Genomic DNA, 22,389 nt, shown 5'->3' on the forward strand with positions numbered 1-22,389 from the left:
GCCGTGAACGTCGCCGGTGCATTAATCTAGCAATCTTGGTCCCCTGGGAAGAGCAAAGAAGTCAGATACGTTTCCCGAAGTTGAGGCATAGGTTTATCCTCCACGGCCACTGTCAAAGTAAAATCGACCACTTTGGTGGTGCACAGAATAGGAGTTTGCTCCTCGAATACAAACATGGTATACGTGCCCTTGTGAGGAGTTAACTTCGTATTCAAGCATTCCCATTCATTCAGGGTCCGGACCAAGGCGGACTGAGCCTGCTCCTTAGGATAAATCACAGTCTCCTTCGGCACTTTATCCAACCTGACAAGCGCGCGTAACCTGGGAATGGGAACTGCAAACCCGGTGGATAAAACTCAAAATCCTCAACTGGACGAGTACAACCTTCAATCGTCAACATACCCTCTGAGAACGGGGCATGTAGAGCTAACCTCTACGGGTTGCTCTTCACAAAACGCCGGTAGTTTAGATGCATCCGGGACCACAAACTGCTGTTGCTGTGGGAGGCCGGACCTCAAAAGAGACTCCATCATGGACTCCTGATTCTGAAGCCGTTGGCCGAAAGAGTCCAACGACTGTAGCCGATCAGCAATAGGGCCAATATGGCATTGTACAATACTTCCCACTCTCTCCATAAACCGACTCGAAAAAGCCACCGGATCAAAAGCCAAATCCGGGGACTTAGCCTTTGAACTCCTCACTCTCGAGCTCTGAGCTGTCGAGGAAATCTTTTCCGAGATCGACCGTCGCCGAGAAGCCGAGGATGGCTTGACGCGGAGAGACTTGAAAATTTTGGAAGGCTTGCTAACCTTAGGTAAAGTCTTCTTGGCATGCTTAATTTTAGGAACCACCGAGCATGACTTATCCACGACCTTACCAGTAAAACCCTGAAAAGAAGCATAGGAAGAAAGAGAATGCGCTGGACTACGACCTTACCAGTAAAACCCTGAAAAGAAGCATAGGAAGAAAGAGAATGCGCTGGACTAAGGAAAGGAACCTTAGACCGCACGCTACCTGCCTCACCTACCACCCTACCTGTACCAGTTGAATCGACGACCATAGGCTCTACATCCAAATTAATCGCAGCCACGTCATCAAGAACATCATCGCCCAGTCCCACTAACTCATCAGGGAAGGCTTGAGTCTCATCGCGAATCCTGGCGATGATCGGTGCCGCCACATCAGAAGCCACTGCCGCCGACATCTTGGCATTAGGGTAAAGGAGGGAACACGTCTCCTACGCCAAAATATAAGGTTGTCTGGCCTTCACATTGCGACCAAAACTACCAACCCAGGACTTGAGGGTCGCAAGGGAAGCGCTCTTGACGGCGGGAGAGGCCTGAAAGAGACAATCCTGTTAGAAGCAAATCATGAAAGGGTGGTGCAGGGGAATAATGCATTATCACTCCAAAATCAGTATGTATCAAAATTATTGTTCCCACATAAATGTACCAATAAAACCAAAAGTCTGAAACAGACAGAAAATAAAGAACGGGGAAAAGAAAAAAGTACATACCGAATCACTAGTCACGTCAGAGACCAGAGCATAACAAATCTAGCACCCATCCGGATGCCAGACCAACAGATCCTCCACCGGGATCGCACACCCGGCATGGGAACGGCAAACCTCATGCCCACAAGGTTGCTGCAACACAGCAGTACATGCCGTCTCCTGACAGCGTACCACCTGCAAGATAATTTGGTACTCGAGATAAAAAATTAACCATTGCCAGGAACCCCGCCAAAAGAACTTAAAAGAATAAATTCTGCCGTGTCATACAGCAGAAAACATGCGTGCGTAAGAGCTAAGAGAGTAATCATACAATAGCATTCAATAAACAACGGACCCCTCTGTCATGTCGGAAAATAATAAAACATAAAGGTCCAGAGCCTAAGAACGATGAGTGGGTACCGATAACCAGTCTGCCAGACCCAAGAAAGTCAACTATAATGAGTTTCTCAGCACACGGGATACCCACCGGAGTGGGCAGCGTAAGCAAGAAGGGACAAGCAGACGAGGAACAACCATCCAAATCCGGAGGCTCCGGAACAAATCAAGTAAATGAACTTGACTAATGACAGATGGGAGAAAAATAAATACCAATGTAGCGCCGGAAGACATGCGTAACTCCGGCACAAAATTCAACGCTATGCAAGAAATAAATCTACGGAATACATGCATAAATCCGGCGCAAAAAATTAAATGCTATGTATTTAACTCTAACACACACCATAAGCTCCGTCACAGTCCGCCTCTCGCGAACCAACCAACTACAAAAACACGTTAACAAATATAGGATAAAGACAGGTATCAGAACAGAGTAGGATATCTGAATTCGATCCAAGAAACCTAACTACCAATAGTAGATACAATTCTCAATATCCCAGCCCTCCAGGACGGGAGGATAAAAAGGATGGATAACACGAGGGTGGGGGGGGTGTGTGTGAGGCGAGGCACATACCCAATCTCGTGCGCCTGGTGGCCAACCAAGACGAAACGAGGAGAGAGCGCTACTCGCAATAATGCACGTAGCGTGAGAGCCAGCCCCCACCTCGAGTGACTTCTTGTTTTCTGAAAACACGTGACCTAAGACTACCCCCCATAGGGAGTGGCAAAAGGCGTAGGAGGAGAGGACACCAAGAGGGGGGGAGACAGGCTCAAAATCAGGTGACCTTTGCGATCGGAGGTGGTGGTTCTACCCTCCGAAACACAAAGGAAAGACCCGATGAGGTGGCAAGCATGTAGCTTCCCACGAAGCACGCAACAAAACTATATAATGGCAGACGTAATATTATAAATAAAAACACACTAAAATAAAAGACAATGAAATGCAATTAAATAGGCTAAATCGACAAAACTGAGTAAATTAGGGGAAAAGGAACACGGAGTAAAATAATAACTAAAACCTCCAAAATTGGGTAGCTGCCGACTTGGAAAGGAATATTAACACCTAAGCACAAAATAAGCCTCCAAAATCGGGTAAAATACCGACCAGGAAAGGCAGAGCGAAAATCAAACATGTTCCGACTCCCCGTAAAACACTCAAAAATACATAAAATCTCGCATGAAAGGCTACCGACCGAAGCCGCATAAGACTCGGCCAAGCAGGCTAACAAACACTGTCCAAAGCCTAAATAAAAAATTAAATCATGCCAAATTAATGAATTAGATGACCAGAACACAAAAAGGGACTACAATTAGTATGAGGAACTAATTGAAAGTCCAGCAAAACCAGATCACGAGGAAGCGACACCAAAATGGCCGCGTACACACCCGTAAGGGAACAAACAAACAGCTGAAAAAAAACCAACAAGATAATTGAATTAACGAGTGCCGCTACCTAGAAATCCCAAACAGACAACTATAATACTCAACTTGGGAGCAGGGATCTCCAAAATGTCGGACATAATTCAAAAACACAAAACAACACAGAGCAATGAAAAACACGTCTGAACCTTCGCTGGTGCTAAGGAGAACTGAAGGTAGGGGGGTGGGGAGGTGTAGGGGTGAGGGGAGGATAGTCGTAGTAGAGGTAGCAGTCGGGTGTAGGTCGGCACCTCGTTTTTCCAGATGTTGATGAAGGAGAGGTCTGTCTGGTGAGGGACCTATGGTCGTGGTTCTATCACACTCCTGTAACTATACCAACAATCATTGACGTGAGCGAGCTGGGTTAATTCCTGGCATTCCATGCATCCTTTTTTCCTCTGGTATATTTAGCAATATATTTATGCCTTAGAAATGGTGCTATAAGGAGCAATTCATGGAGCGACACAGGTTGAGCCCAGAAAAGTATCTTTGCCACGTCAAGGACTGTGTTCCTGTAAATAAGATAGTTTCTTTTCGTTGGCATTACAAAACACACCGAGCCCGTAGGCCATAATGCGTGTGAGGGTTTTTAACACTACTCTTAACATTTACAGCTGCCAACACAGAATAGTGGTCATTTTTGGAACAGATTGTTTTATAAGTTTTCTGTGTGATTATAATCATTATTACTGGCCAAGCTACAACCCTAGCTGGAAAAGCAGGATGCTATACGCATAGGAGCTCCAACAGAGAAAAATGGCCAAGTGAAGAAAGGAAATAATGGAATAAACTACAAAAGGAAAAAATAAAACATCCTAGGATCAATAACAATATTAATATAGATCTGTCATATATACTGTACACTAGATTATGAAGAGGGGCTTATGTCAGCCTGTTCAACATAAAGCCATTCGCTGCAGTGCAAGTTTTAACTTCTGCATACCTAGTATTCCATGCAAGATGGTACTGTCTGGGAAGATCTAAATGCAAAGGATGGTAAAAAAAACTCATGCAACATGCTTAAAGAACTAAATGCAAAGGATGGTAAAAAAAACTCATGCAACATGCTTAAAGAACTAAGTCAATGACAGTGCCATATAATAATATCTAGATCAGAAATATGAAATCTGAGACAGAAAGTTCTTGGAACACATTAGTTTATTAATAACTCTGAACATCCTTTGTCTCTTATAGACAAGTCTTCTAATGCTCCCCACTGCAAAACTTGTGAGACTTCATATAAGAGTATGAATCCATTTAGTTTCTGGTAGTAAAACTTTTTTTTCTCTCTAAATATTTCATGTGTTAATGCAAGCAATCCCAGAATGTAGATGATGATCTATTATTATTATTATTATTATTATTATTATTGTTATTAATTATTATTATTGTTATTATCATTATCATTATTATTATTATTATTATTATTATTATTATTGTCATTATTATTATTATTATTATTATTATTATTATTATTATTATTATTACTACTACTACTACTACTACTACTACTTGCTAAGCTACAACCCTAGTTGGAAAAGCAGGATGCTATAAGCCCAGGGGCTCCAATAGGGAAAATAGTCGTTAGGAAAGGAAAAGATAAAAAATAAAATATTCTAAGTAACATTAAAATATATACCTCCAATATAAACTATAAAAAGTTTAACAAAAGAAGAGGAAGAGAAACAAGATATAATAGTGTGCTCTCAAGCAATTGAACTTTAATCCAAGACAGTGGAAGACCCTGGTACAGAGGCTATGGCACTATCCAAGACTAGAGAACAACAGTTTGATTATGGAGTGTCCTCCTCCTAGAAGAGCTGCTTACCAAAGCTAAAGTGTCTTTTCTACCCTTACCTAGAGGAAAGTGGCTACTGAACAATGGCAGTGCAGTAACCCCTTATGTAAAGAAGAATTGTTTGGTAACCTCAGTGTTGTCAGGTGTATGAGGACAGTTGGAGAATATGTAAAGAATAGGCCAGACTATTCGGTGTATGTGTAGGCAAATGGAAAATGAACAGTAAATAGAGAGAAGGCTCCAATGTAGTACTGTCTGGCCAGTCAAAGGACCCAATAACTCTAAGGCTGTAGTATCTCAACGGGTGGCTGGTGCCCTATCCAACCTACTACCTTGCATTATTCTGGTTATTACTTTCATGTAATTGAGACAAAATTTGAGTCACGACGTTATAAAATAATACTAGAAAGCAGAATTGCGTTCTGTCCATGAAGAGAAAACAATCTTAAATACAGCCCAGAACTGTGTTCTGTCCATGAAGAGCAAACAATCTCAAAAACAGCCCAGAATTGTGTTCTGTCCATGAAGAGCAAACACTATTTAAGTGAAGAGATAATCCTAGGAATGTATCTAATTGTGTTAGCTTTTCTTTTGGCTTCTACTTGCGCACTGAAGAGTTTACATTTAAATTCAGTAACTTTGTGGGGACCATCCTCCACATTGTCCACATCATCAAATTTCCAATTTTATTAGTGTATCAGAGAAGAGATGTTACAGAAACAAATATCTGCCAATGACAATTTTGAGAATTTTTGTAGTACTATAAACAGAAGTGTAGAAATACACAGAAAACTGTGTAAATAACACATGTGAAGCAGAATAAATACATAAATATATATATAAAAGAACGAGTAAATGCATATCGACGAAGTATAATCTTCATACTGTATTTCCTGCATCTTGCCGGCCTTTATAATCCATAATATTAACAGGAACTAAACATGATGTACCAATAGCTTTCTACAACGGCCGAGTAAATTATTTCCAGAGCATCAGTCTTGCAGCAATAACTCCATTATAAATTACTATAGCATACTCAACTTTGTGTCATTAAAGTGCCTTAAAGATGTTTTGAAATTTTATTTTTTTCTATATTCATTAAAGTTTAGAAGTTATCGAGAAAGATAGTCCGACCATCATGGTTGCATCAAGCATTAATACAAAGTGAGCTAACGAATTTATGGTGCTTCAGACAACAAAACTAAAGATAAAATCAGATTCCTTATGTCATGCACCATATAAAATGATGATCCAATGATGCTTTAGTCTTAACTAGTTATGAGTGCAAATGAGACAGTAATCCCCTAGTTAATTTCAAACTTATTATCAAATTATTATTACAATTGCAAGGTAAGCTATAACCCTAGTTGGGAAAGCAAGATGCTATAAGCCCCAGGTCTCCAACAGGGATAAATAGCTGAGAGAAAATGAAACAAAGCCAAATAAACTACAAGAGAAGTAATAAACAATCAAAATAAAATATTCTAAGAACAGTAACAACATTAAATTAGATCTTTTATATATAAACATGAAAAATTTGGAGATAATTTGTATTTTTCCCTAATACAAACCTGTAGCTATCTATATTGGAAATTACTTTCAGCGGAGCTGGAAGGCAGCCATTACATTTAAAGTGTGAGGTGGCAACCCTACCTAACCACTAACAGTGGGTAGGTAAGGGGTAGTTGGGGGCTACCCAGCCACCTATATCTAATCATGGTTCAATGAACAGTGTCACTTTTTGCTTGCAGGCAGGACTTAAAGGGGAGACAGGTGATAGTGGGCCAATCTATATAAATAGGTACAGGTTTGTATTAAGTTAGGGAAAAATATAAATTATCTCTGAATCTGTTACTTGCTTCCATACTAACAAACCTTCTGCATTTTATAATGGATGACTCGCTCTAAGTCCAATTACTGGTTTCCTTAGTACAGTATTAAGACTGTAATCGAGGGAAACCTTGCACCTCGCATATCAATACAAGCGAGTATGACAGCGGCCTGAACAACTAAAGTAGTTGTGAGAGATATCATAGGAATGTCTAGGTAACAAGATGCTCCTAGATAAAATAGGAGCACCACACATAAAAGGAAATTTCCCAAAGCCTACCTCGCAGGAGGCGTTGGGAATGTGTACGAGTATATGAAAAACATACTTGGTTACACAAGGGAAATGGTTATTACCTGCAGAGTTTGAAGCCAGCTTTGAAAAGGACCCATGGTGCTGTTCCTCAAAGGAGGGGAAGATGATGAATGTAAAAGAGCCAGGCATACTTACATTTATCCCAGTCTTACCCCAGGTAGTCAATGCCTTCAACCTTCTGCTACTTGTACAACAAGGAGTCCCAGGTATTTTTAAACCACTTATTGTGTCACAACCACAGGAGTGATAGAGAAAATGTATCAGGTCTTCTGTAGGTCACGTCTTGTAGGTAGGGTGAGGTGAAGATCAGACACCTTTCCACTATACCAATGGCACGGTTGTGTTACAAAGGAGCAGCTTGACAACGTTATGGATGGATTCTGACCTAAACTGTTCGTAGCTCTGGGTCATCTCAATGATGAGGAGGAGAGGGATTCTGTGACTGGTATAGGACCTGTGTCCCCGTCACGGACGAGATCCATAAAACCTCCTTCGACCTTCCTAGGGTTAGCGAGGCGTACTGAACCTAAGGAGCGAACTCCTTCATTGTTTTCCTGAGGTATGGCCTCAATATAATCACTGGCATGAAAAAGAAAAACAATGACAAGTATCTGACCCAGTGTGCTATACCCTTGGGGATAGGTAATCACCTTCCTTGAGGTATGTGCAAGTAATTACCTGTGTTACAGCCTTGATTACAAAGTAGCAGGTTCCCAGTTGGAGGGCTTGAACCTGAGGTTCAAGGTGCCCGGAACAAAATAGGATGTTACTTGGTTTCTCGTTGTGAGCGAGAGACGTAGAGGGAGACCCATAGGGTACATCTCTTTTGATCGAGTGTACACTGGGAAAGATCTGTCTTTGCGATTAGGGGACGATCTGACGTTTAGAGTCACCCATCCCGTACAAGGCTGTATTACCCCACTACGGGTAATTGGTTCAAACTCTATGGAGTGCGACGATTGGAGGTGCCGGTGATGGGAGATGAGAATGAGAGAGAGATTACAAGAGAGGAAGTGAAGAGAGCACTGGATGAAATGAGAGTAAGAAAAGCATCTGGTATGGATGGTGTGAGAGCTGAGATGTTGAAGGAAGGGGGTGTGACTGTACTTGAATGGTTGGTGAGATTGTTTAATATGTGTTTTGTGTTGTCAATGATACCTGTAGATTGGGTTTGTGCATGTATTGTACCACTATATAAGGGTAAGGGAGATGTGCATGAGTGTTGTAATTCAAGGGGTATTAGTTTGTTGAGTGTAGTTGGAAAAGTGTATGGTAGAGTACTGATTAATAGGATTAAAGATAAAACAGAGAATGCAATCTTAGAAGTACAGGGTGGTTTTAGAAGAGGTAGGGGTTGTATGAATCAGATTTTTACAGTTAGGCAGATATGCGAGAAATATTTAGCAAAAGGTAAGGATGTGTATGTTGCGTTTATGGATCTAGAAAAAGCATATGATAAGAGTTGATAGGGAAGCAATGTGGAATGTGATGAGGTTATATGGAGTTGGTGGAAGGTTGTTGCAAGCAGTGAAAAGTTTCTACAAAGGTAGTAAAGCATGTGTTAGGAGAGGAAATAAAGGGAGCGATTGGTTTCTGGTGAGAGTGGGACTGAGAAAGGGATGTGTGATGTCACCGTGGTTGTTTAACTTGTATGTTGATGGAGTGGTGAGAAAGGCGAATGCTCGAGTGCTTGGACGAGGATTGAAACTGGTAGACGAGAATGACCATGAATGGGAGGTAAATCAGTTGTTGTTTGCGGATGATACTGTACTGGTTGCAGATGCGGAAGAGAAGCTTGGCCGATTAGTGACAGAATTTGGAAGGGTGTGAGAGAAGGAAGTTGAGAGTTAATGTGGGTAAGAGTAAGGTTATGAGATGTACGAGAAGGGAAAGTGGTGCGAGGTTGAATGTCATGTTGAATGGAGAGTTACTTGAGGAGGTGGATCAGTTTAAGTACTTGGCGTCTGTTGTTGCAGCAAATGGTGGAGTGGAAGCAGATGTACGTTAGAGTGTGAATGAAGGATGCAGTGTTGGGGCAGTTAAGGGAGTAGTAAAAAATAAGAGGGTTGGGCATGAATGTAAAGAGTGTTCTGTATGAGAAAGTGATTTTACCAACTGTGATGTATGGATCGGAGTTGTGGGGAATGAAAGTGACGGAGACAGAAATTGAATGTGTTTGAGATGAAGTGTCTAAGGAGTATGGCTGGTGTATCTCGAGTAGATAGTGTTAGGAACGAGTGAGGGTGAGAACGGGTGTAAGAAATGAGTTAGCAGCTAGAGTGGATATAAATGTGTTGAGGTGATTTGGCCATGTTGAGAGAATGGAAAATGGCTGTTTGCTAAAGGTGATGAATGCAAGAGTTGATGGGAGAAGTAGAAGAGGAAGGCCAAGGTTTGGGTGGACCGGATGGAGTGAAGGAGGCTCTGGGTGATAGGAGTATAGATGTGAGAGAGGCAAGAGAGCGTGCTATAAATAGGAATGAATGGCGAGCGATTGTGACGCAGTTCCGGTAGGCCCTGCTGCTTCCTCCGGTGCCTTGGATGACCGCGGAGGTAGCAGCAGTAGGGGATTCAGCATTATGATGCTTCATCTGTGGTGGATAATGTGGGAGGGTGGGCTGTGCCACCCTAGCAGTACCAGCCGAACTCGGTTGAGTCCCTTGTCAGGCTGGGAGGAACATAAAGAGGAGACGTCCCCTTTTTTGTTTCATTTGTTTGATGTTGGCTACCCCACCAAAATTGGGGGAAGTGCCTTAGCATATGTATGTATGTATGTATACTACAAATTTTTAAGGCAATTTGTATTTTTTCCAGCTATAGGGTTTCTCCTTAGCTGTTTTACTATGACCAAAATTAAGGAGATCGTGTGGGTCTGGCAACATTGTACAGTTACCAGCTGGCCCACTCACACTGGGTAAGAGTGCATGAGTCACCAAGTTTCACTTCACTCTTGCTCTTGCTCAAGACGTGTGGTGTGGATGAGGGGAAATATAAAATAATAAGGACCAGGTTTGTATAGCTAGGAAAAATAAAAGTGACTTTAAAACATAATGCAGTATTTGTTCCTACGCGATACAAACCCTCGTCATTTACACGGTGGGAGTTCCAAAGATAGGAGTAGTTAAGTGATAAGAAAGGGAGTCTGTCAAACCCTTGATCCAAAGATTGACTATCAAGACTGGCCCATAAGAAGCAAGGTCTTGATTTCCACCTCACTTTAATAAAATGTAAAATGACAATTTTGGAAGTAATTTATATTTTTCCTAATGTACAAGCCTTTATCTATTTAATAGGGAATATCCTTTCGGTAACCTGAAACTAGCCCCAAGACTTTCAAGCGAGGTGGAACTACCCTACCGCTACTTAGCAGTAGGGGGTAGGAGGGGTAGCCGGGTAACAGGCTATCCCTCTCTCACACACACCTGTGTATTCTGATCACTTTTGATTGCAGGCAAGACTTATGGGGGACAGGTGATGGCGGGACAATTTGATTAAATAGCTAAAGGTTTGTACGTTAGAAAAAATACAGGTTACTTCCAATTGTCATTTGTTCATTCACTAACAAATCTAACGCTATTTAATAGGGATGACAGGAGGGTGAAGTCCTGACCAACTGGCTAGTCTTTGACTCAGGGTTTTCCTGTTCATGACGGAAAGAATCGCGGACACCTAGCTAAACTAGACATGCAAAGCACGGTTAGCGGCCTGAGCAATGTTGGTGAATGTGTGATGCTAGCAGTGTGACTTGTCTATGGAACACATTCTCAGAAACGTAGGAATATAAGTAGTAACCAAAGACGTTGCTCAATAACAGCTCGCCAGGAGTATGGGGGTGTAACAAGTATAATAATCTATACTAGGTTACAAAAGGGAAACTGTTATACCTGCAGACAGTGGAGGTCAGCTTTGCAGAGTACCATAGGAGAATATCTGCATGCTTCTGTGGGTCACGTCTTGCATTGCAGGAAGAGGAAGATGAAGGTCAGAAATGCTTTTACCTTGCCACTAGCATGGCCTGCATCACAAAGTAGCTGTTTGTAAACATTATGGGCAAATTCCATCCTAAAACATCATGAGTTCTGGGGCACCTCTATGAGGAGAAGGGTTCAATGAATGGTATATGACCCCGTGGATCCCAGTCATGAATAAGATCCTGATGAGCCTCCTTTAACCCTCCTAGGGTTGGTGAAGCGAGCCAAACTTTTGGGGCAAGCTATTGTATCTTCCTAGAGGTATACAGTAAACTCAAGTTAATCTCGGGCGTAATAGCCATTAATCACGAGACTGAGGATTCTAGTCCAGAGGGCTTAAAAAGAGGTTCGAGCTGTCAGGAAAAAAGTTGGATGTTACTTGCGGCCCATAGGGTACGCCTACTCACTTGTTCAAGGGTAACACCGCAAGAGACCTGTCCAAAGGATCAGATGAAGCTCTGCTGTCTAGGGGTTCTAGGTCGTCAGGGTGTAACCCCAGGGCTGAAGGAAGCAACCCCTGCCCCATAGAGGGGCTTAACTACTCAACTACGGGTAGGTATGCTCAAACTCTGTAAAGTGATAACTGGAGATTAGGGAGAAAGGCATATCCTTCCAGTCTGGAGGAGATGCTCAAGGAAACAAAGAATGTCCTCGCGTCCCCCTAAGTCTAGGAATGACCTTCTCTCGATGGGAATTTTGAGCGTCTATTAATGGAATAGCGCCCTCAAGAAGACAAACCTTATACAATCCTCACCACGGAGCATCTAGTAGTAAAGGAAGTCCTCAATGGGTGTAGATGGGATCCCTGAAGGGGAGACCACACAGGGGCAGCAGTGTCTCCCATGACCGGGAAAACAGACGAATCACGGGCGCCACTGTAGGCAAATCTCCCCGAGGGAAGAAGATGCCTTTCTAGGGGATTAAGAGATGGTACCGTTCATGCTCTGACCATAGTCGTGAGGACGTGTGGTACTGTATGTGGCCTCCTCCCTTTTCATTGATGTTTCCATAGTTAACATAAAATCCGGGAAATCCAAGGAGATTGACTCCCTGGATGAGATTCTTGTCTGGCAACCTCTTCCTCAGGACAATATCTTGCTCGGATCTCGAAGAAAACCAGAGGAAAGGAAGATCCATGGTGCTGCAGGACCTGGGATCTGGCAGTTCCTGAAGCGGTTGGAATCGACAAGACTGATGTGATCTTTTCGAACACGCGGAAGTTTCTGCAGGCTGATGACCATGTCTATGGATATCCGTATTCGATATGACAATCAGGTCTCTCCTGAGATTACTCCAATCCTCAGATAGTGGTAAACTCTAGGAAAGGTCTCAGAGGAGCTTGAGGAGCTTAAGACGCTTAGGATCAGCCAGTTGTCCAAAGTCTTCGGAGACGAGGCCAATCCTGAAGGGGAAGGTTGACCTTAGGGTAAAAACCTGTGACAACCTTCAGCATTATTCCCCGACATGACAGGCTGAAGACGTATGACTTAAAAAGGGGACGAGGATTATTAGTTCTAGTGATCACCCTGTACAGGAAGCCATGGGCTGTTTATATGATCGTGAGCCTTCCCCTCGCATGACAGGGTTTGAAGATAAAACTTGTTCCAAGAAGAGAGGATAAAATAGGAGTCTTCTATAAGGAATGACCAAAAAAGCTCGCCGGTATGTTTATGAACCGCATCTTCCCATGACCGGATGTTCCGATCACTAGAATATAGAGACCGCTTCCCACCTCCTAAAGGAGGATGGAAGAGATAAAAGAGTATCTCTTGGGTCTTAGATGTGGACTCTGTTCTTGACCCCCAAGAACACTACAGGATGAGAAAGGAAGATATCCTTTCAAACAACTACCGTCAAAGGGAAACTACCAGTTACAGAAGAGTCATTGCCAAAGTTCACGAACAAGCCTAAGACTAGTGAAGGGTTAGGCATATATGTTTCTCCAGAAAATTAACTTGCAGATAACGGCTGAAGGTGCCCACAGAAAAGTCCAAGGGCGTATAGGGCGACAGAGACTGATATTCTAGTACGTACCCCATCTCCAGGTTGACCTACACTATAATTAAGTTGCCACAACTGTCGCATTAGACAGCACTGAATTAAATTCTTTAAGAATGAGAGAATGAGGGGGTGGTAACCCCATAAGGCTGTGGCCCCCTTTGCAGGGGGAGCAACAGATTCAAGGAATTTGTCCCCCACAACTACGATCGAGAACCGATTTGCTGCGGGAGACCGCATAACTAGTGCAGTTCTTATCCATGCAGAGTCAGCTGCGAGGTAGTCCTATATGTGAAACATGAGAGGAGGTAGCAGCAACCTGGTCCTTGAGGCACATGCCCCGTAAGTCATTCCATAGTAAGAATGAAGTGTAGGTGAAGAACGAACGTTCATGAGGATGAATGTCCACAAACGTACCGGATTCAATGAAGAAACATGGCTACATGAATGTGGGTTCCTCAAATTTCTCAGATGAAAACTTCGAAAACCGAAGAAACCTTGTTTGTGAGAAACAAAGTGCAAAAGACGGAGTGTATCAAGGGCCAAGGTTAGACCTCGTGCATTACCACAGTTGTCGATGAAGGGTGCTGGGTTAGGTTCCCAGAAGGAGATCTGCATTAAACTCCTTCAACTCTATGTGGGAGGGCTACTCGAGTAGCGTAAGCCCCAAGAGAGGTGAAAAGACGTTCTGTCGTTTAGATGGGAGTATCTCTGAAGAGAGACTCGGGAGCAGATCCTTCGACTGTATGTGAGAGGGCTATTATTATTATTTGCTACTTCGACTGTATGTGAGAGGGCTATTATTATTATTTGCTAAGCTACAACCCTAGTTGGAAAAGCAAAATGCTATAAACCCAGGGGCTCCAAAAGGGAAAATAACCCAATTAGGAAAGGAAACAAACAAGGAAAAATAAAACATTTCAAGAAAAAATAATAAAATAAATTTCTCCTACATAAACTATAAAAACTTTAACAAAACAAGAAGAAGAGAAACAAGATAGAATAGTGTGCCCAAGTGTACCCTCAAGCAAGAGAACTCGAACCCAAGATAGTAGAAGACCACAGTACAGAGGCTATGGCACCACCTAAGACTAGAGAACGATGGTTTGATTTTGGAGTGTCCTTCTCCTAGAAGAGCTGCTTACATTAGCTAAAAAGATTCCCTTCTACCCTTACCAAAAGGAAAGTAGCCACAGAAAAATTATAGTGAGTAGTTAGCCCTTGGGTGAAGAATTGTTTGGTAATCTCAAGTGTTGTCATGTGTATGAGGACAGAGGAGAATATGTAAAGAATAGGCCAGACTATTCGATGTGTGTAGGCAAAGGGATGGTGAACCGTAACCAAAGAGAAGGATCCAATGTTGTACTGTCTGACTAGTCAAAGGATCCCAAAACTCTGTATCGGTAGTACCTCAACAGGTGGCTGGTGCCATGGCCAATCTACTACCTTACAACTTAAGTAGCATAAGCCCCAAAAAAGAGAAGACAATCCATGCCATTTAGATGAAAGTACTCTTCAAAGATTCTTGGGAAGCCCAGTTTCAATGAAGTGAGGGTCTCCAACACAATGAAACTAAGGTCTCCAATAGAACGGATCGTTCCGGAAGCGTCTTTACCCCAGAAGGCAAAGTATCCAGGGCTAAACCATTAATGCTGGAAGTAGTTGCTGGTTCACAACAACCTAGAGGAGAGCTGACTAGCAACGATCCTGAGCAAGGTTGGTGATGATCACGAGCTAGCAAATAGCAAGCGAGCGAACGACGAGCTGGTGAACCACAAGCAACTGAACAGCGAGGTGGCGAACCACGAGCAAGAAAACTTCAAATTGACGAACGGTGAGCTGTCGTGTGGCAAGGTGACCAATGACGAGTTGTCGAACGTTGATCGGAGTGATCGGAAAGAATCTGGAGATCGTCTAAGCCATTGATTGGCGAACTGGAAAATCGGAGATCTGGCAAACTGGTGACAAAGCGAGCAGACAGTCTGCAAATACACGAGCTGGTGAACGGCAAGCGGTCAAAAGGTCTAGCTGTGAGCTGGTGATCGGCAAACTGTCAAGACAGTCAGCAAGTTAGTAGTCGAACAATTGTGGAGTTGGAGAACAGCAGAATGGTTCGATGATCGGTGACCTAGTGATCGGCAATCGGAGAACGAGCTGCTATCGGCGATTAACAAGATGGCGATTGGTGATCGGCAATCAGGGTGCTGGAAATCGACGACCTGACAATTGGTGAACGACAAGCTGGCAATCGGCGAACGAAATGCTGGCAACCGGCGAACGACATGCTGGCAACCGGCGAACGACATGCTGGCAACCGGCGAACGACATGCTGGCAACCGGCGAACGACATGCTGGCAATCGGCGAACGACATGCTGGCAATCGGCGAACAACGAGCTGGCATGGAGATCGGCAAACGACAAGCGGGCTTGGAAATCGGCAAACGACAAGCGGGCTTGGAAATCGGCAAACGACAAGCGGGCTTGGAAATCGGCAAACGACAAGCGGGCTCGGAAATTGGCAAACGACGAGCTATCTTGGAAATCGGCAAATGAAAAGCTGGCTTGGAAATAGGCAAACGAAAAGCTGGCTTGGAAATCGGCAAACGAAAAGCTGGCTTGGAAATCAGCAAACGAAAAGCTGGCTTGGAAATCGGTAAACGACAAGCTTGCTCGGAAATCGGCAAACGACAAGCTGGCCTGGTGACTGGCAAATTGGAAATTGGCGAATAATACAACGGAGGACAATACTGTAAGAGGGTTTTACCTCCTCTTCGGCCGATGAGCGTTGAGTATTAGATTTCTGTAATCTATAATCCCTTCTATAATCATCATTAGCATAAGCTGTTACAGGAGAGCTATTACTTTTGAATTTACACTTATGACACAAGCATGGGTGCAAGTTGAAAATATTACAAAATCTGAGAACTAAAACTTCAGATACCTAACTGTACAATCCTGAAGCTCTTTACATACGAGCATTATTTTGGCACTAGCTTAACCCAGCAGTTAAAGCTTTTGCAAGATGTTAGTACCCTCCACTAGTTAGTGAAGGGGGGTAGCAGGAGTAGACCAACCATCCCGCTCAAACCAGGACTAGCAAATAACCGTCACGTTACATTTGCGGCAGGACTTCTGGGGGAAGGTGATGGCGGGACCAGTATGTACAAAGTATTTCTGGTTTGTAAAGTTGGGAAAAATACAAATTATTCCAAATTTGCCCTTTGTTCAGGCACTAAATACAAATTTTACGCTCTCAATATAGGAGACTCATCGCATGGTGGGTGAAAGTCCTAAAACCAGCTGGCTGGAGACTGTCCCAGGATGACACACCATGCTACACACGAGTTGTTCAAAGGGCACTCTGATACCTCGTGATCCTTCTAGACTGACCACCTGGGCAATCGGTGCTACTGTAGAATTTAGCAATGTGAAGCCTAAAATTGGAGCTGATCTCTTCACATAGCCTATGCCATTGCCCGACTCCACCTCACTTGGGGAACAGGGACAAATATATACTCATGTCATGTTGCACTAAAGACATGGTATCCACCTGTAGTTAGAGGTCAGCTTGCAAAGTTCCTCAGTAGTTGACCCTAGAGTGAGGAGAATGAAATAGGAAGTGACTAGTCACTAACACATTCATTCTAGACTTACTCACTGGTAACATCTGGCCAAAACTAACTGCTATTTGTCCTACAAGGGAGCAGCCACAGGACCTAAGGTAACCGTGTCTATGTTCCAGCGAGTTATGTCTTACAGGTAGAGAGCAGTGAACGTTGTTTGCAGTTTCCACACGGCCACTTGTAACACCCGCATCAGAGAAATTCTTCTTAAATGCCAGGGATGTACTGACAACCCTGATGTCATGGGGACAGGAATGGCGGCTGGAATGTGTGATCTGATTGAATGGCTCTCTCAATTGCCTGCCTGATCCAGGAATATATCAAGTTCTTCGTGATCTTGTTTCTTCTCGTGCTTACAAAGAGCCTGCTGATTTTTGGGCACTCCCTCGATTTCTTTAAAAGTATTTCCTCAGCGCCCATGCACGGCAGAGTAACAGCCGATCAAGATCATCTGTTACGGACCGAAGAATCAATCTGGAAGAGCCGGAATCTAGGATCCGCTACAGCCGGATTATGAGTCTTAGCTACAAACTCAGGAACGAAAATATGTCCTTTGCCCCCATCCACTTGAATGGGGGATGTCATAGGGTATACTACGTAGCTCGCGGACTCTCTTGGCAGAGGACAGGCCTAAAAGGAAGACAGTCTTAAGATGAGAGGTTCTTAAGAGGGTCCTTTCAATGAATGTAGAACCTTAACTACATTCCAAGGTGGTGGTCTGACTTCTGGCCGAGGACGTGCACTCAAAATTCCGTACAAGGAGGGAAAACCATCAAGAAGGAAATACTGTATTAACTTTTTATCAGCTTAAATACGAGGCTCAAATACGATAGCGTTTTACCGCCAACAATGAACAAAATTTTTCCTCCGAGATACATAGTAGTACTGTGAGGAGCAATACCCCATTCAGGACACCAACCACAAAAGACTGACCACTTTGCATGACATAGTGGGGCAGACAACTCCTGGAGGTATCCTACCATTCTCTTTGCAACTTGCTGGATAACATCCAGGCGTGAAGTTGAAGCGATGGGATTGCTTGATAGAACCTGTCCATGTGTGGTTGTCTGAGTAGATCCCCAGATCTTAGCAAACCAAGTCATTCTCAACGGAGAAGGGACTCCCTCGAGTCAATCATCAAGGTATCAAAGCACATGAATATCATTCTTGCTTGCCTAGGTGGACACCTGGGATGTTGTGGACAGGCCAAACCACACCACCTTGAACTGGTATATCTTTCCTCATATCATGAATCTTGGGTACTTCCTTGAGGGTGGATGACTGGGGATCTGGAAGTATGCATCCTTGAGGTTTAATGATATCATGAAAACCAGTGGTCTCACGGGGTTGTCTGATCGTCTCTATCACGAACGAGGTCTGATGTACATACTTGTTCAAGTTCAAGATATCGATGCGTTGTCTCCAGCCTCAACGCCTTTTCTACACGAAATAAGTGACTGTAAGAGCCTGGGGACCTTTTGGGACCTATTGGAGAGCATCCTTCTCTAGCATGGTTTGGACTTCTGCCAGAAGGGAATGTTCCTTCGCGGTCCCCCTTGCTTAGGAATCCAGCATCGTCGGATGGAGGGTCGCAGGAGGGTGAGAGCTCGTAAAGGGGACGGTGTATCCCCCCTTGTAATACAGAAACTGGAGAATCCACCTCGGCCATCTGCTCTTCAGGCATCCCCCTACCGGTGAACTGGTCAGGGAAACGCATTCCCTAATTTTACCTCCTCTGTCCCTCCTCAAGCACCTACGTCAAAAGAGCTGTCTGGGGCCTTGAGTCTGTGATGCCTGTTTTGACTGGGAGCTCTTCTTCGACCCCCAAGTCTTAGCCGGAGAAGATCTCTGTGGTCGTGGTACCATTGGGTGGGAGCATGAGGTTATCACCTTATGGAGAAAGGAGTCCTGGCTTGCCTTCCTCCATCTCTCACCAACTGTCTCGATGAACTCCATCTTGAAAAAGGAAGGACCATCCAACAGGGAATTGCGCAACCACTTCGCTTCCATCTTCGGTACCTGCCTATGGAATTTTGAGAATATGGCATCACACCATCTTAAACCTCAGTAGACCCACTGGTTGACTACATTCTCGGTTAGGAACTTTGCAATATGCATACAGTAAGGATCAACAAACCGAACCAAATTTCTACCTGCTGTGTGCAAACATACCTACATCTCTCTCACTTTCATTGCAGTTGACCCACTGAAAAGTGAAGGGGAAAAATGCTCCATGCTAGAATTTGCACAGCAAACAACAATATGTCTGTACTCATTGCAGCCAAAATAATAAGTGCTAGTGTGTCTCACTGACAGATGGAAGTGGCTTCCTTGCATCACCCCTTGATACTTATAACTACCTCAATAACAATTCAATGACCGTTCAACCTTGCGCAGAAGTCACATTCCCAATGAGGTACATTGGTTTGTATGAGTAGGAACAAATAAAAATTGTCAATGCAACCAGTCTAATTACTCAAACCTATCTCACTAACCCGCATTATTTAGAAAAAATTTAAACTACCAGAAATGGTTAGATTTCTTAAACATTTCTTAAACCAAGGAGAAGTAATCAACCAAAATTCTTAGACAAACCAACAATATTTTATCAATAATTTGAGATTTCTAGCAGTCTTGACTAAAACATCAACAATTCTTGAAATTACTAGCAGTCTTGACCAAAGTTTTAATGTTAAAATGGCTAAGAAAAATAATAGGACAATTACTCTTTTTCGCTCTTTATACTCTACTCGTCAAAAGATAAGAACAATTATATCATCACCCAAAAGATATGATTTAACATTCTTATAAATATTTGACCAAGATCTACACAAGATCTAGAGAGACTAAAACTAACTCATATAAAACATCATGCAATCTATAACATTCAGTAGTGTGTACATACAACAAAGTTCAACTTAGAACTAATTAGATTGCTTACTGGGAGCTCTCAGTCAACAGTGGCAGCTAATAGCCCCGAGACTTGTCTGTTTTTGTTCGAAAAATACATTTGAATTATAAGAAATATTAGGTGGTAAAGATAGACAATCAATTAAGCTAAATGCAATGAAGTTTCTGTTGTGCTTTTGATTTATAAACTTTCAAGTTTTTATCTTGCTCAAGATTTATAAATGTACTTAAAAGGTTTTAAAGGCTACTCCCATGAGTAGCAGTGGCAAGGGACAGTGACAATGCCCTAGCAGGGCAATCAACTAGAGACTGACTATATACCCATATGATCAGTGCCCAAGCCACCCCTCCACCCAAGATAGGACCAAGGATGATGACTCAGCAGGTAGACCTATAGGTTCCCCCAAACCCCGTATCTTTAGCTCACAAGGATGGCGAGGTTGCAGACACTACAAGAAACTATCGAGTTTGAGCGGGACTATCTCCCGTCCAGCAAAACACCAGGCATGCAAGTTTCCAATAAGCCAACACAACCATTGAATTATAACACCTGGTGGGTAGTGCACAACATCAGATGCTTTGGTAATCACCTCTAGTATTATAAAAAAAAAACACTGAAATATACTTACATAACCTTCATTCTTTTCCGTAAATTGTACTGGCGTTGTCAGTTGATGCATAATTATTTAGAACCACAGTAAAGTACTATATAGCCCAAATATTTTTAGGTCAAGGTTAGGTCTGGCAATTAACAAGGTCAAGTTTAAGTACTGCAGTTAACAAGGTCAACGTTGTGATTCTACCAGTCAATAAAGTAATTTTAAATGAATAAGTAGGTGAAAGCTAAAAACAAGTCATGGTGCTGCATGCTACAGTTACATTAAAGGAGCTTGCTTTAATATGTACCACCGCCAGGTTTCCACATGCAGGAGTCATCGGAAGGCACGTACTGTACATTTAAAAATTTTATTATTCAAAACTTCAAGTTACTAATATACAAAGTAAATACTTCAATACGTGCCTTCCACGGACCACCATAACTGTCTTAGAGTGTTATATAGGAAAGACACTACTTTGAAAGCTCTAAAGGATAATTACTGTCGGTCCCTTTGTCAAAATACTCAAACTAGTTACTGTACCTGCACACAGCATCTGAAATAAAAAAAATAAAAAACTAATGAAATTAAAGTCAAAACTAAAAAGGCATTCAGTACAGAATTTCTTATAAATGAAAAGGCACTGATTATTGTACATGAAACTAATCAAAGATGATTGAAAAAATATAGCTTCCTTTCGTGTACTGACAACCCTTGTAACATCTAACTTCACCCTCAACTTGATATAAAAAGATTGCACTGGAATACTATGTGGTTATTCAGTAATACTGAATTGAGATGTTAAAGAATTTGAACTAAAGTCTGTGAGATTCAGCTTCGGGTAAAGCAGACAGAAGCTACATAACTAAACAATAGAGGAACAGTTGGGAGGTTGAACAACCCTTAAACAAATGAAGCAGGAACGATGGTACAGTACAGTATACAGTAGTGTAAATGGATAAAAAAAAATCAAAATAATATACTGGCCAACCAGAATTTAGATAGATTTTTATCACCAATTTCCAGTGTGGTTTCATGGAAACCTTTGAAAGCGATTCATTTACAACAAAAAATCCTCAGTTCATTACCATAATATGCAAGGTTTGTAAACTGACTGAGTATGGTGTAATAAACCTTTTTTACGTAATTCGAAAACTTTGATATCGACCAGAGTTCTTTTCGTTGAGAAGTTAAGTATCCTGAGAGTTATTGTTCAGATCGACATTATTGGCAACAAAGACCATTTGAGGGATGAGATGTTTATTTATGGGTGAAACAAGCCACAATGGAGCAAAAAACCATGGCAAACAAAAACATTTGAAGGACGTGATATAAATTTCAGGTACTGTAATTATTAAATAGGAATGATTTCCATTTGTATTTGGCATATAAACAATGTACTAACGAGCTACAAGCGAGGGGTGTGCTCTACAACGCTCACAGTGTCACACACAGGTGACGTTCATAAGTCATGGTTCTCTATCTCCTCCCAAGTCTTGATCGGCTAGGAAGAGACTGATTAAGTTTGAACAGTAATTAACTGGGTCATTAAATTCTGTAAATCATACTGATAAATGAATGTAATAAAGATGGTAATACGACATCTAATCTAATAACAAGTTGATCAAACATTCTTCAAACTAGTCAAGTTACACAAAACAATAATTACACTGATGAAAGTAATGCAATGTCTGATATAATATCAGGTCGATCGAGCATTCTACGACATTGGACATAGACATGATAAGCATGAGATGAAAAATCATAGTCTTCATGCCATTTGGGCGTTTTGACAGTCCTGGATGGCAGGCCCACGGCGAGACCAATTTGTGGGATGGGATTTGCTAGTCGGGATGGAGCGGCTGACGTTGAAGGTCTGACACGACTTGGTGTTGCTGGTGGGGGAAGTGGAGTTTGGTCGGTCAGCGTTGTGTGTATAAGCTGGTGAGTGTGGTTGGCCGGCTTTACCGGCGTGAGTGGGGGAGGTTGATCAACTGATGTTGGGTAATGTCGGTCAGCAGGCGGGTCCGGCGATGTTGGTAC

At 42.6% G+C, this 22,389-nt stretch overlaps 1 long non-coding RNA gene across 1 annotated transcript in view; it reads right to left on the reverse strand.

Moving 5' to 3' along the window:
* Positions 1-22,389, reverse strand: part of LOC137624990 (uncharacterized) — a 65,661-nt gene that overhangs the window by 36,475 nt on the left and 6,797 nt on the right. Inside the window, exon 2 of the long non-coding RNA XR_011040794.1 lies at positions 20,890-20,902. This is a non-coding gene — a long non-coding RNA (uncharacterized lncRNA). The remainder of the gene's footprint in view (positions 1-20,889; positions 20,903-22,389) is intronic.

Source organism: Palaemon carinicauda, chromosome 31 (assembly GCF_036898095.1).
Source record: "Palaemon carinicauda isolate YSFRI2023 chromosome 31, ASM3689809v2, whole genome shotgun sequence".
Lineage (NCBI taxonomy): Eukaryota > Metazoa > Arthropoda > Malacostraca > Decapoda > Palaemonidae > Palaemon > Palaemon carinicauda.